At 31.7% G+C, this 14,534-nt stretch overlaps 1 long non-coding RNA gene across 1 annotated transcript; it reads left to right on the forward strand.

Annotated features, from left to right (window-relative positions):
• The first annotated feature begins 1,813 nt into the window (after positions 1–1,813).
• Positions 1,814–8,913, forward strand: LOC118492495. Its single transcript, XR_004894018.1, has 2 exons — positions 1,814–1,897; positions 8,719–8,913. It is a non-coding gene; the product is annotated as an uncharacterized LOC118492495 (long non-coding RNA).
• Positions 8,914–14,534: the final 5,621 nt, after the last annotated feature.

Consider the following 14,534-nt stretch of genomic DNA (forward strand, 5'->3'; position numbering starts at 1 on the left):
AAACTATTCGAACTCTATATGCTATTATCAAACTTGTATGCTCACCTTTACATTTTATGTATTGACTTTATTTTAACGTATGTGACAGGTGTTTACGATGTTTGCTTGCTAGGAAAGCGAGGCTAGAATAAAGCTTTAGAGGCCCCCAACAAATAGTTGTCTGTCAGGAACAAGCGTCTAAAGCATAGTTGTCTGTAGATCTTGTCCGACTGGGTCTTTAGGAGCATTTGCACAATATTTGTTCGTTTTAATTAAATCTGAGTTGTCGGAACATTATTACTTGCCTAGTTGTTATCTGTAATAATATATTGTATTTTTTGGGATACGGTATGGGACGTATCATTTAACTAAATAGTATTAAAAGTTGTTGTGGAAACTTCTGGACAATCTGTTTCGCTCAGTGCCATGCCCCGATGATTCCGCCATCGGTTGGGGTGTGACAATAAACTCCTATAATTTAGTAAATGAACACAAGCCTTTGAACTTATATTTTCATCACAAAGAACACTTGTTTTCCCATTCGGTTCAGTTTTTTTTATCACAATCATCTTTGAACTACATATAAGGGAAAAAAATGTTTAACAATCTAATATGAATAGTAATTAAATTTAATAAAATAAGAAAAAAAAAACAATGACAAAAAAAATAATAATTAGAAAACAAATAAACATATGTAACACCCCGAAAACGGGTTTGGTAATCAAACCTCGTTAATAGTAAAAAACAGGTAAAATACCGTTAGTGGTAAAATTAACCCAATGAATATTAAGATTTAAATAAATAAATCTAATATTTATTAAAAGGATGGGAAATACTTTGAGAAAGCAAAGTATATAAAAAGGCCCGAGATTTAACGGGACCTAAAATAAAACAGGTTTTTGAACAAGAACTAATTAACTAGGAAAAATTATAACCTAGTTAACTACATGTCTAGAAATAACTTCAAATAAGGTTAGAATAACCTTATTTAAATGTTAAACAAAAGGGGAGGGATTAATGTTGTTAAACTTGAAACTATTATTATTAGTTTAAAAAAAAAATAAAACCAAAACACCATTTAGGTGTCTGGTTCGATCAACAGGAAGAGGAGGGCGACCTCCACCCTCAAAACCCTAACAACTCACTAAACTCTCAAATTGAAGGCTCAATTCAAGTTGAAATCGAAATTTGAGCATAGATTACTGATCCTCATCACAAGAGGATTGCAAGGTATGTAAAATTTGATGAAAACTTTCAACTTGAAATTCTCATGAAATTGGGAAATCTGAAAATTTATGTTGCATGTTTGCTATTTGGGTTGATATAGTGTCCAGGAGTAAAACCTAGACAATAACATGTGAAATCATGGCTAAATTCTGAAAATTTCATGAACACATTGAAGGTGATTCATGGGTTTGTGAGAAAATGATGAACACTAGGATGTAGAATGCTAATCTAGTGTAAATTGATGCATAGAAACTGAATTCTGAAAATATGATGTGTAGTTCATGAACACTAGACATAGAGGTTTGATTTGTGATGTAAGTCTTGGTAAAAAAAAAATAAAAATAAAAATAACTAGTTATGAACTAGTTAGTAAATATGTAAAATTATGCCCATTAGGTGTTTGTTAAAATGCCTAAACGAAGCTAAAATGTTGAAATTCCATGTGAAGTGTGCATTTGAGTATGATGATAGATCAATTGACTACTAGGAAGTCAAACTAACCAATGACTTAATCGAGCGATAAAGTCGGCCTAAGACCCGTTAGATGGAGTAGTCATAATTGATAATGACTAATCTAACCATCTTATGAATTATGATGATAGTTTGACGCCTAACGAGCTAGGTGGAAGCTTGATGAGTGAACGGGTCAAACGAATCAAGAAGGAAAGAAGAAAGCGTATTCAGATGCGAGGTAAGTAAAGCTTACGCCTCTTTACATTATGTACAAATTACATAATTGCAAATATTGTTTATGAATGCTACTAAATGGTTGGTATAGAATGTTCCGACACGATTCAATAAGAGTCAGAACAAGGGAAATTGGTAAGAAATCATGAGTTATGGGAAAAGGGGTAAAATGGTAAATTAGTCATGTAATGACGAACAAATAAAAACGGTTTTAAGTAAAACGAGTACAAGGAAAAACCGGGATAGGTTTAAAGGGGATGAAATGGTACTTAAATACCATCTCATACGGACAAATGGTCAATTTGACTAAATAGGTCAATTGGTGTGGGTAACACCATTTGACAATAACATTTGATAATTGCTTGTTGAGTTTTGTAATCACAGGAAATAACATAAGTTTGCATCGCTTTAACTATAAAGATTTAAAGCAAAAGTTAAGTAAACGGGTCAATACTTTGACCCGAGCCATGTACGTATAACTAAACTTTTTGGTTAAACATACAATTTTGGTCAAAATATTTAGTGAAAGTCCTTCGTCGTTAAGTGAGGGACTAAAGTTGACAAAACACCCTTGAAGGGTATATTTGGCAAACGACTCATAGAGGTCGTTTAAGAACTTGCATAAAGGTTATGGAATCATTAGACATGAACAAAGGTCATAGGAATGCACATTCGCGGGTCAAATGCTCAAAAATGGTCATTTTCGTAAAATGACCAACCGATGGGTAAAATTGGGAAAAAGGGGTTCATTATGATAAATCCACCACAAAATAGTTGTGGTGGACTATTTGTAATTAATTAGATATGGAACTTTTGTAGCGACAAAAGAAAGGCACAAGTTCTAGACTGAAAGGCTTAAATACCCTTAACGGGTCAAAATATGCATTTAAGCGTAAACGGGTCAAAATCTTGTAAAAAGTTAATAAGCCGAATGCATAAAAGTCTCAAAATTTATTAAGCCGGATGACAGACTTTAACTCCATATGATGGAGAATCAAATTACAAACATGTAGGAAGAAACAGTAGGTCAAACGGACAAGCGAATTTAAAGCTACGAAAGATTTCGTGTCAATTACGGCAAAATGGAAAGGCTGAATGCAGGGGCCACCGTAACTTACGGTGCCACCGTAAGTTACGGTGGAGCTGACTTATTTACGGTGGTTGCCTACTGTTGTACGGTAGGAAAATTTTATTACAGAGGCCACCGTAACTTACGGTGCCACCGTAAGTTACGGTGGAGGTCATTTTCAAATTTTTGTTTTTGGAATCTATGGTTTCCCGGACTCGTTTGGACACGTTTTAAAGCCCGTAAGACTAAAGCATTTCGTGTTTATGAAATGTAGGTACCCTTTGGATGCCGGAAGACGATCAAGCTCAACGAAGGACCGAACACGATATAGATACATGCTTCTGCACTTTGACACATTGCAAATTTTAAACAACGAATTCAACCACGTTATGTAGAATAACTTATGAATTGTAAAAGTTTTAATAAATTCGTATTTTTATAGTATGTGTAGGCTTAACTACACATCTAAGTGTTGGTGTTTACATATAAAATAGTTAATTAGTAACTAGGGTGTTACAAGTTGGTATCAGAGCCCTGGTTTAAGAGATGAGTATGGTGGGGGAAAACCATGCTTGGACTTAAACCTTACGCTCTTGATAAAGAATAGTGTTCGGTTCGAGGCTTGATCGCAAATCCAGTAAGTGCATGTATGCTAATGGTCTAGTGTATTGAAGTATTGTAAATAACACATAGGGTTACCGTGTAATACACATTATCCCAACTAAATGATTGATATAGTTGACAAAAATACGCGCGTTGACGTGTATAGTAGAAAAAGCCTTGTATTATAATACAGGTGATTATTGAAGTTGACATTACTAACTTTTGTGAATGTCTTGATTGAAGGACACTCGCATTTAAAGATGACAAGAGTTGAACAAATTAAGGATATGACAGAGGAACGGTCCGAAGTATGACAATAGGAGCATGCTCACTAGGGACTAAGTCGCGTAACGACCGCGAACAAGGTTAATGGCAAGAAACGTCCGTCGGGGCAAGCATTACCAGGTGCGTGTTTTTAAATATAATCGCACAATTAGTAATATGCAACAAACATGTAGAGAATGATCGTTGCATAGGTAAATTAGAAACTTGGAAAACTTGAATAGAAATACATATCCAGGATATAATTTCCAAGAAAACTGAATAGAGGCGTTACTTACATAGGGCGTGATGTGAAAACTATAAAAAGGTCGTGTATGTCGTGTGTTAGATCGCTTACTCTGGCCAAGTAAGTAGTGGCATATGATACCACGAGTTTCTTATAGCGGACACATTTACATCCGATGTAGTAAGGGCGGGGTGAATGGGACTAGCTTAAAAAGTACCCAAATGAATCGAATGAGCAAAATATCTAGTAATAATGTAAACGCACAGCCGGGTGACGGAAGCGTATTACATTAGGATGATGAGCCCGAGTGAAGGGACAAAGAAATATGTAAAATAATTAAGGTACGCATTGGGAGGGGGTGTACTTACACTCGAACCCGGAAAATACAATATGTAAAATGAAGTAGACATGTATTGAGAGGGGGTGTACTTACACTCGAACCCGAAGAATATAAACATGTAGAATAAACAAGATATGCATTGGAAGGGAGTGTACTTACACTCGAACCCGGAAAATGCGAATGTCTCTAAACGAGTCGTTTTTGTAAAACGCCAAACTTGAGAACAAAGTAGGAATATAAAAGCGAAACAAAGTCATAATGCATACCGTAAGGGTTGCAATAATAACGACTTCGGTAAAACACCCGGTTGGTGGGTAAGGATTTAAACACATGCGTAGACCGAGAAACGGGAACTCGGATGGAAAATTAAAAAGACTTGGATTTTGAGTCATTACTAAAAGATGACAAGATAAAGTAAATAGAAGTTTTGATAAATCATGTTCAACTATTTTAAAGTTGAACGGGTCGAACAAATATTGAAGTTTGACATTCATAAGTGACGAATTTTCACACGAACAAGTTAAACGGGTCAGATAAAACGAAACATTGGAAAAGATAAAGAACCCGGTAATGGGACGAGATTGAATACGAACATGAGCGCAAACCGAATAAAGGAAAGCGCGAGATATTAATGAACCCATGTAATGGGTCGGAATTAAATATGAAATGATTGTGGACACGAATCACAGTCGGAATGAACGAAATTTTGATGCAAAAACAAATGATTTTCAATAATAAAAAAAAGACGATCTACGGGATCATTATAACCTTCGGGTTATAAACAGTGCAATGGTCTACGGGACTAAACTGACCCATGGGTCATGAATAGAAAGGAAAAGAATCATAAAGGAAACGCCCTAAAGAGGTGAAAGCCTAAAGAAATAGCCTACGAGGCTAAGTAATAGAATCTACGGGTTACGTAGATGAGTGAGGGAACCAGTAGAGAATTCCCACATAAAACTAAGATTGTAAAAGAATAAATTACAGACTGTCAATGTCCTGGTACGGATAATTGACAAAAGATAAAGAGAAGATCCTAAACTAAAACTTTGGTTTTAGCAAGAAATAACGTTTTTACAAATATGTATCCTGATAGGAAATTGAATATTAAGCATGAAAGGTTCAAGTCTTGACACTGATAGGCGCAAGATGTTATATTCGAAAAGTGATATTTTCGAAAATGAAATTTTGATATAAATTAAACATGATGTGACGCAATCACGGTCAAGAACTGCAATGTGAAGTAGAATCACATTATAACCAAGCAAGCTGTAAAAAGTAACTGGACTAATAAGTCTAATTAGTGAGACCGGTTAAGGTCATTTAAATAAATTTGGTTTACCTGTAAGCGGTGGACTCGGTATAACTGAACCGAATAGATACAAGTGAAAACAAAAGAAATCGTTGCGAAAAGTGACAGATTTCATTAAGAACCTTTAGACGGGCCAAAGTAACGGATTCATAAGGAATTCGATGGTATATGAAAGCAATGGATATCGCTGAATTAACTAAAATAGTGGAAATAACTAGATTACAATATTTCAAGTTGCACTATGTCGTATGATTTATGTAGACGAATAATAACCAAGAAGATGTTACTGTATTTTTCTAGTAATACTAACAATTGGATAAAAGTATAAGTAATGTTTAAAAGAATTCTCGGCTCAAATACATTGAGTTAAAACCCAATGAATTATGTAAGAAAAGGTTTCGAGGACGAAACCTCTTTAAGGGGGGTAGACTTGTAACACCCCGAAAACGGGTTTGGTAATCAAACCTCGTTAATAGTAAAAACGGGTAAAATACCGTTAGTGGTAAAATTAACCCGATGAATATTAGGATTTAAATAAATAAATCTAATATTTATTAAAAGGATGGGAAATACTTTGAGAAAGCAAAGTATATAAAAAGGCCCGAGATTTAACGGGACCTAAAATAAAACAGGTTTTTGAACAAGAACTAATTAACTAGGAAAAATTATAACCTAGTTAACTAAATGTCTAGAAATAACTTCAAATAAGGTTAGAATAACCTTATTTAAATGTTAAACAAAAGGGGAGGGATTAATGTTGTTAAACTTGAAACTATTATTATTAGTTTAAAAAAAAAAATAAAACCAAAACACCATTTAGGTGTCTGGTTCGATCAACAGGAAGAGGAGGGCGACCTCCACCCTCAAAACCCTAACAACTCACTAAACTCTCAAATTGAAGGCTCAATTCAAGTTGAAATCGAAATTTGAGCATAGATTACTGATCCTCATCACAAGAGGATTGCAAGGTATGTAAAATTTGATGAAAACTTTCAACTTGAAATTCTCATGAAATTGGGAAATCTGAAAATTTATGTTGCATGTTTGCTATTTGGGTTGATATAGTATCCAGGAGTAAAACCTAGACAATAACATGTGAAATCATGGCTAAATTCTGAAAATTTCATGAACACATTGAAGGTGATTCATGGGTTTGTGAGAAAATGATGAACACTAGGATGTAGAATGCTAATCTAGTGTAAATTGATGCATAGAAACTGAATTCTGAAAATATGATGTGTAGTTCATGAACACTAGACATTGAGGTTTGATTTGTGATGTAAGTCTTGGTAAAAAAAATAAAAATAAAAATAACTAGTTATGAACTAGTTAGTAAATATGTAAAATTATGTCCATTAGGTGTTTGTTAAAATGCCTAAACGAAGCTTAAATGTTGAAATTCCATGTGAAGTGTGCATTTGAGTATGATGATAGATCAATTGACTACTAGGAAGTCAAACTAACCAATGACTTAATCGAGCGATAAAGTCGGCCTAAGACCCGTTAGATGGAGTAGTCATAATTGATAATGACTAATCTAACCATCTTATGAATTATGATGATAGTTTGACGCCTAACGAGCTAGGTGGAAGCTTGATGAGTGAACGGGTCAAACGAATCAAGAAGGAAAGAAGAAAGCGTATTCGGATGCGAGGTAAGTAAAGCTTACGCCTCTTTACATTATGTACAAATTACATAATTGCAAATATTGTTTATGAATGCTACTAAATGGTTGGTATAGAATGTTCCGACACGATTCAATAAGAGTTGGAACAAGGTAAATTGGTAAGAAATCATGAGTTATGGGAAAAGGGGTAAAATGGTAAATTAGTCATGTAATGACGAACAAATAAAAACGGTTTTAAGAAAAACGAGTACAAGGAAAAACCGGGATAGGTTTAAAGGGGATGAAATGGTACTTAAATACCATCTCATACAGACAAATGGTCAATTTGACTAAATAGGTCAATTGGTGTGGGTAACACCATTTGACAATAACATTTGATAATTGCTTGTTGAGTTTTGTAATCACAGGAAATAACATAAGTTTGCGTCGCTTTAACTATAAAGATTTAAAGCAAAAGTTAAGTAAACGGGTCAATACTTTGACCCGAGCCAGGTACGTATAATTAAACTTTTTGGTTAAACATACAATTTTGGTCAAAATATTTAGTGAAAGTCCTTTGTCGTTAAGTGAGGGACTAAAGTTGACAAAACACCCTTGAAGGGTATATTGGGCAAACGACTCATAGAGGTCGTTTAAGAACTTGCATAAAGGTTATGGAATCATTAGACATGAACAAAGGTCATAGGAATGCACATTCGCGGGTCAAATGCTCAAAAATGGTCATTTTCGTAAAATGACCAACCGATGGGTAAAATTGGGAAAAAGGGGTTCATTATGATAAATCCGCCACAAAATAGTTGTGGTGGAATATTTGTAATTAATTAGATATGGAACTTTTGTAGCGACAAAAGAAAGGCACAAGTTCTAGACTGGAAGGCTTAAATACCCTTAACGGGTCAAAATATGCATTTAAGCGTAAACAGGTCAAAATCTTGTAAAAAGGTAATAAGCCGAATGCATAAAAGTCTCAAAATTTATTAAGCCGGATGACAGACTTTAACTCCATATGATGGAGAATCAAATTACAAACATGTAGGAAGAAACAGTAGGTCAAACAGACAAGCGAATTTAAAGATACGAAAGATTTCGTGTCAATTACGGCAAAATGGAAAGGCTGAATGCAGGGGCCACCGTAACTTACGGTGCCACCGTAAGTTACGGTGGAGCTGAATTATTTACGGTGGTTGCCTACTGTTGTACGGTAGGAAAATTTTATTACAAAGGCCACCGTAACTTACGGTGCCACCGTAAGTTACGATGGAGGTCATTTTCAAATTTTTGTTTTTGGAATCTATGGTTTCCCGGACTCGTTTGGACACGTTTTAAAGCCCGTAAGACTAAAGCATTTCGTGTTTATGAAATGTAGGTACACTTTGGATGCCGGAAGACGATCAAGCTCAACGAAGGACCGAACACGATATAGATACATGCTTCCGCACTTTGACACATTGCAAATTTTAAACAACGAATTCAACCACGTTATGTAGAATAACTTATGAATTGTAAAAGTTTTATTAAATTCGTATTTTTATAGTATGTGTAGGCTTAACTACACATCTAATTGTTGGTATTTACATATAAAATTGTTAATTAGTAACTAGGGTGTTACAACATACCAAAAATAATGGGTCATCTTCCTCAATAAGCTTTAAAAATGAAGGACAGTTGTTACTCTGATCCATATCTGGAAATTAAATATGAAGGTTTTTTAAAAATTAAAACGGTAAACTATTTATAGAAACAAACTTATAATATCGGGATAAACTTCTAAAACAAATAATTAAAAAGGAACGGTTTCCAAAAAATTTAAATCCTATTTATTTTTAGAAACACAATCAATATTCCGTAAAAACATGTCACACACTAAAAATTTACATACTCTTTAATGGATTCAAAATTAAGACAATATAGAATTTATTAGTTAATCATGAAAAAAGAAAAACAGAAAAAAAACCAAAATAAAAGAATCATCAATACATATTAATACAATACAAAATTTATTAGTAAAAAAACAAAGATTTTCAAATTTCAAAAAATATCATAGTTAGATTGGATCAAAAAACACCAAAAAAAAAAACGATAAAATTAAACTAAGTGAACAAAAACCTTTAAAATAGATTTTCATTAACAACAACATTTGATTTCCCCTTTGGATCATCCTAAGAAACATAAAACATTAACCTTTGAAAATGAAAAAATAAAGGTAAAACAATTCAGTTAATTACAAACTCCTATAATTTAGTAAATGAACACAAACCTTTGAACTTTGATTTTCATCACAAAGAACACTTGCTTTCTCTTTTGGTTCAGTTTTTTTATCCCAATCATCTTTGAACTACATATAAGGGAAACAAATGTTTAACAATCTAATACGAATAGTAATTAAATTTAATAAAATAAGAAAAAAAACAATGACAAAAAAATAATAATTAGAAAACAAATAAACATACCAAAAATAATTGGTCATCTTCCTCAATAAGCTTGAAAAATGAAGGACAGTTGTTGCTCTGATCCATATCTGGAAATTAAATATGAAGGCTTTTTAAAAATTAAAACGGTAAACTATTTATAGAAACAAACTTATAATATCGGGAGAAACTTCTAAAACAAATAATTAAAAAACAACGGTTTCAAAAAAATTTAAAACCTATTTATTTTTAGAAACACAATCAATATTCCGTAAAAACATATCACCCACTAAAAATTTACATAATCTTTAATTGATTCAAAATTAACACAATATAAAATTTATTAGTTAATCATGAAAAAAGAAAAATAGAAATAAAAAACCAAAACAAAAGAATCATTAATAGATATTAATACAATACAAAATTTATTAGTAAAAAAACAAAGATTTACAAATTTCAAAAAATATCATAGTTAGATTTGCCAAAAAAAACAAAATAACTTAAAAATTTTAGAGATTAGCATAAACGATGAAAACTATCATTATACCGGATCAAAAAACACAAAAAAAAAAACGATAAAATTAAACTAAGTGAACAAAAACCTTTAAAGTTAGATTTTCATCAACGACAATATTTGATTTCCCCTTCGGATCATCCTAAGAAACATAGAACATTAACCTTTGAAAATGAAAAAAATAAAGGTAAAACAATTCAGTTAATTACAAACTCCTATAATTTAGCAAATGAACACAAACCTTTGAACTTTGATTTTCATCATAAAGAACACTTGCTTTCCCTTTCGGTTTAGTTTTCTAATCCCAATCATCTTTTAACTACATATAAGGGGAAAAATGTTTAACAATCTAATACGAATAGTAATTAAATTTAACAAAATAAAAAAAAACAATGACAAAAAAACAATAATTAGAAAACAAATAAACATACCAAAAATAATGGATCATCTTCCTCAATAAGCTTTAAAAATGAAGGACAGTCGTTACTCTGATCCATATCTGGAAATTAAATATGAAGGCTTTTTAAAAATTAAAATGGTAAATTATTTATAGACACAAACTTATAATATCGGGAGAAACTTCTAAAATAAATAATTAAAAAGCAACGGTTACAAAAAAAAATTAAAACCTATTTATTTTTAGAAACACAATCAATATTTCGTAAAAAATATCACCCACTAAAAATTTACATAATCTTTAATGGATTCAAAATTAACACAATATAAAATTTATTAGTTAATCATGAAAAAAGAAAAACAGAAATAAAAAACCAAAACAAAAGAATCATTAATACATAGTAATACAACAAAAAAAAATATTAGTAAAAAAACAAAGATTTTCAAATTTAAAAAGATATCATAGTCAGATTTGCCAAAAAAACATAAACAAAATAACTTAAAAATTATAGAGATTAGTATAAACGATGAAAACTATCATTATACCGGATCAAAAAACACAAAAAAAAAAAAAAAAACGATAAAATTAAACTTACCTCTTGTGTTCGAAGAAGATTCAGACTTCTGCAGTTGCATAAGTCATCATCAATAAGTTCAAGACATTGACCATTTGGAACTTTTCCTCCCCACAATAAGCTTGCAGAATCATACGGTATTTCCTATGAATCGAAACAAAAAACATATAAGCTTAAATAACTTATTGTCTGTTGATAAAATAAAAACCAAAGAAACATACCAAAAATATAGGATCATAGTCATCAATCAACTTTAAAAACGATTGGAGCGTTGTTTTTAGGATCCATAACTTCAAAGGAATAAAGGAATTTTTTTTTTAAAAATATAACGGTAACTTATTTATAGAAACAATGTCTAATTACAGAAGAAAACCAAAGAAACATACCAAAAATATAAGATCATAGTCATCAATCAACTTTAAAAATGATTGGAGCGTTGTTTTTAGGATCCATAACTTCAAAGGAATAAAGGAATTTTTTTTAAAAATATAACGGTAACTTATTTATAGAAACAATGTCTAATTACAGAAACCGAGTTATAATTGAGAATAGAAAAATTAACCTTAAAAACAGTAACGTGTTTATGGAAACAAAAACATCTTTAGAAAGAAATTAAAGGTATCTTTAAACCTAAATAGAAAAACTCATAACTGACAAAACTAACAATATGAACTTCAAAAGATAATGACATAAAGTTTTAAAATTATGCCTAAACACAAAATTTAATAAGAAATAAGAAAGAGTATACATATCAAAAAACAAACAATACCAACAACATTTAACTAACCTGTTTTTGTAGACGAACATTCCGAGTCCGAATTTCAAAAAAGATTGAGGATTCACCATGGGAAAATACAAACAATAAATCATTCATAACATATATTACTAATTTAAAAAAAAACTGAAAACTAAAGAAACATACCAAAAATATAGGATCATAATCATCAATCAACTTTAACAACGAAGGAGCGATGTTTTTAGGATCCATAACTGCAAAGGAAGTAAGCAATGTTTTTAAAAAATATAACGGTAATCTATTTATAGAAACAATGTCTATTTACAGAAACCGAATAATAATTCCGAATACAAAAAATTAACCTTAAAAACAGTAATCTGTTTATAGAAACAAAAACAACTTTAAAAGAAATTAAAGATATCCTTAAAGAATTAACAACTAACTAAATAGAAAAAAATATAACTGACAAAACAAACCATATGAACTTCAAAAGATAATCACATAAACTCTCAAAATAAAGCATAAAGACAAAATTTAAAACTAAAGACTATAGATATCAAAAAACAAACAACACCAAGAAAATTGAACTAACCTGTTTTGGTCGATGAACAGTCCAAGTTTGATTGTCACGAAAGATTGAGGGGTCACCATGAGAAAAACAAACCATAAATCATTCAGAACATATGTTATTAATTTTTGATAAAAAAATACCGAACATAAATGATAAAATCAAATATTACAAACTTAAAAAAGATAAAACAACTATAACATTCAACTAACCTCTGTTGCTTGTTGAATGATCGGAGTCCGATTGTTATCCAAGATTTAGGGATTCACATGAAAATCAAAATAAACAAAAATCAGTAAGTTTGATAAATGTCCAAGACATGATTAACGTTCATAGACACTACATAAATCAGAGAATGTAGATGATGATAACAAAACCTCTGATCTTGATATTGTTTGCAAAACAAATATAAATGTTCAATCGCTTAGATTAAAGATGCACAGTAGATAAACAACAAACTAAAACAACATACCTTCAATTTTATGATTGGATCTACAAAATTCAGAACAAAGAAGAAGTTAATAGCATTTGTAACATCCCGAAAACGGGTTTAGTAATCAAACCACGTTAATACTACAGGACGGGTAAAATACAGTTAGTGGTAAAACTTACCCGGTAAATTTTAGGATTTAAATAAATAAATCTAATATTTGTCAAAAGGATGAGAAATACTTTGAGAAAGCAAAGTATATAAAAGGCCCGAGATTTAACGGGACTTAAAATAAAACGGGTTGTGAACAAGATAAAGTAACTAGGAAATAAATAACCTAGTACAAGTCTTGTAATCAAATGAAAGAACAAAATATCAAGTTATAAACTAAATAAAAGTGGAGGGGCCTATGTTGTTAAAATTTAAAACTTATATTATTAAGTTTAGTAAAATAAAAACCAAACACCCCATTTGAGGGTCTGGTTCGATCACAGGCAGGAGAAGGGCGACCCCCACTCTCAAAACCCTAACATTCACTAATCTCACAAATTGAAGGATCAAACCAAGTCCAAAACGAAAATCGAGCATAGATTAACGATCCCCATTGCAAGGAGATCATAAGGTATGTAAAATTTGACAAAAATTCTCTACTTGAAATTCTCATGAAGTTAGAGAACTTGAAATCTGATGATGCATGTATGAATTGTAGATGAATTAGGAACATTAAAATGTCTAGGAGTAAACCCTAGACATGTACATGTTGAAATTATGCTAAATTCAAGTGAAATCCATGGCCCCATTGTAGGTGACTAGTGGGTTATGTAGAACTTGATAAACACTAGGAAATTTGGAGTTGTGCTAGTGTAATTTGACATATGTAAAGTTATTTCAGAATTGTAAAGGCAAATATTTGTGCTAAATAGTTTTATTGATGAAAATTCGGGTTATATGACAAGTTATGAGCTTGTTAATGAATTATTTAAAATTCTGCCCTTAAGGTGTTTGTAAAAATGCCCCAAAGAAGGCTTGAAATTGAAATTTAAAATTAAAACGCATGATTGTGATGATTTAGCAAATTATGCGATACATGATTGAAAAAGGGTTCTAAACGGATTGCGAATTGAACTCTTTAGGCGAGGAATCCGGATCATCAAATGGAGAAGCCGGTGGAAATACGCATTTGAAGAGGGTGCTTAAAAGGTACGTAACTACGATTTCGTTAGGTTATGCTTGATTTCGTATTTTCGCTAGTAGACTTTAAGTTAGCATAATACATGAAATTGGCATGCAGTTGAAGTGACGAAGATCACTAGGTATATAAACGGGTCAAAAGGTGAAATTATCACCCTTTGACAATATCGACTAATGGTTTGTCGAGTTACATGTTTATAGGAATAAATATCAAATGGATACGCACATCGCTATTGCTTAGCGGCTACTAAGTCAAGGTATTGAAATGGGTCAATATATTGATCCGAGCCAGGTATGTATAACGATTCAACTCATCATGTAGAACTTGAGATTCTATAAGAGTTAGACAAGGTTAAAATATAGT

Source organism: Helianthus annuus, chromosome 5 (genome assembly GCF_002127325.2).
Source record: "Helianthus annuus cultivar XRQ/B chromosome 5, HanXRQr2.0-SUNRISE, whole genome shotgun sequence".
In the NCBI taxonomy this organism is placed as follows: Eukaryota; Viridiplantae; Streptophyta; class Magnoliopsida; order Asterales; family Asteraceae; genus Helianthus; species Helianthus annuus.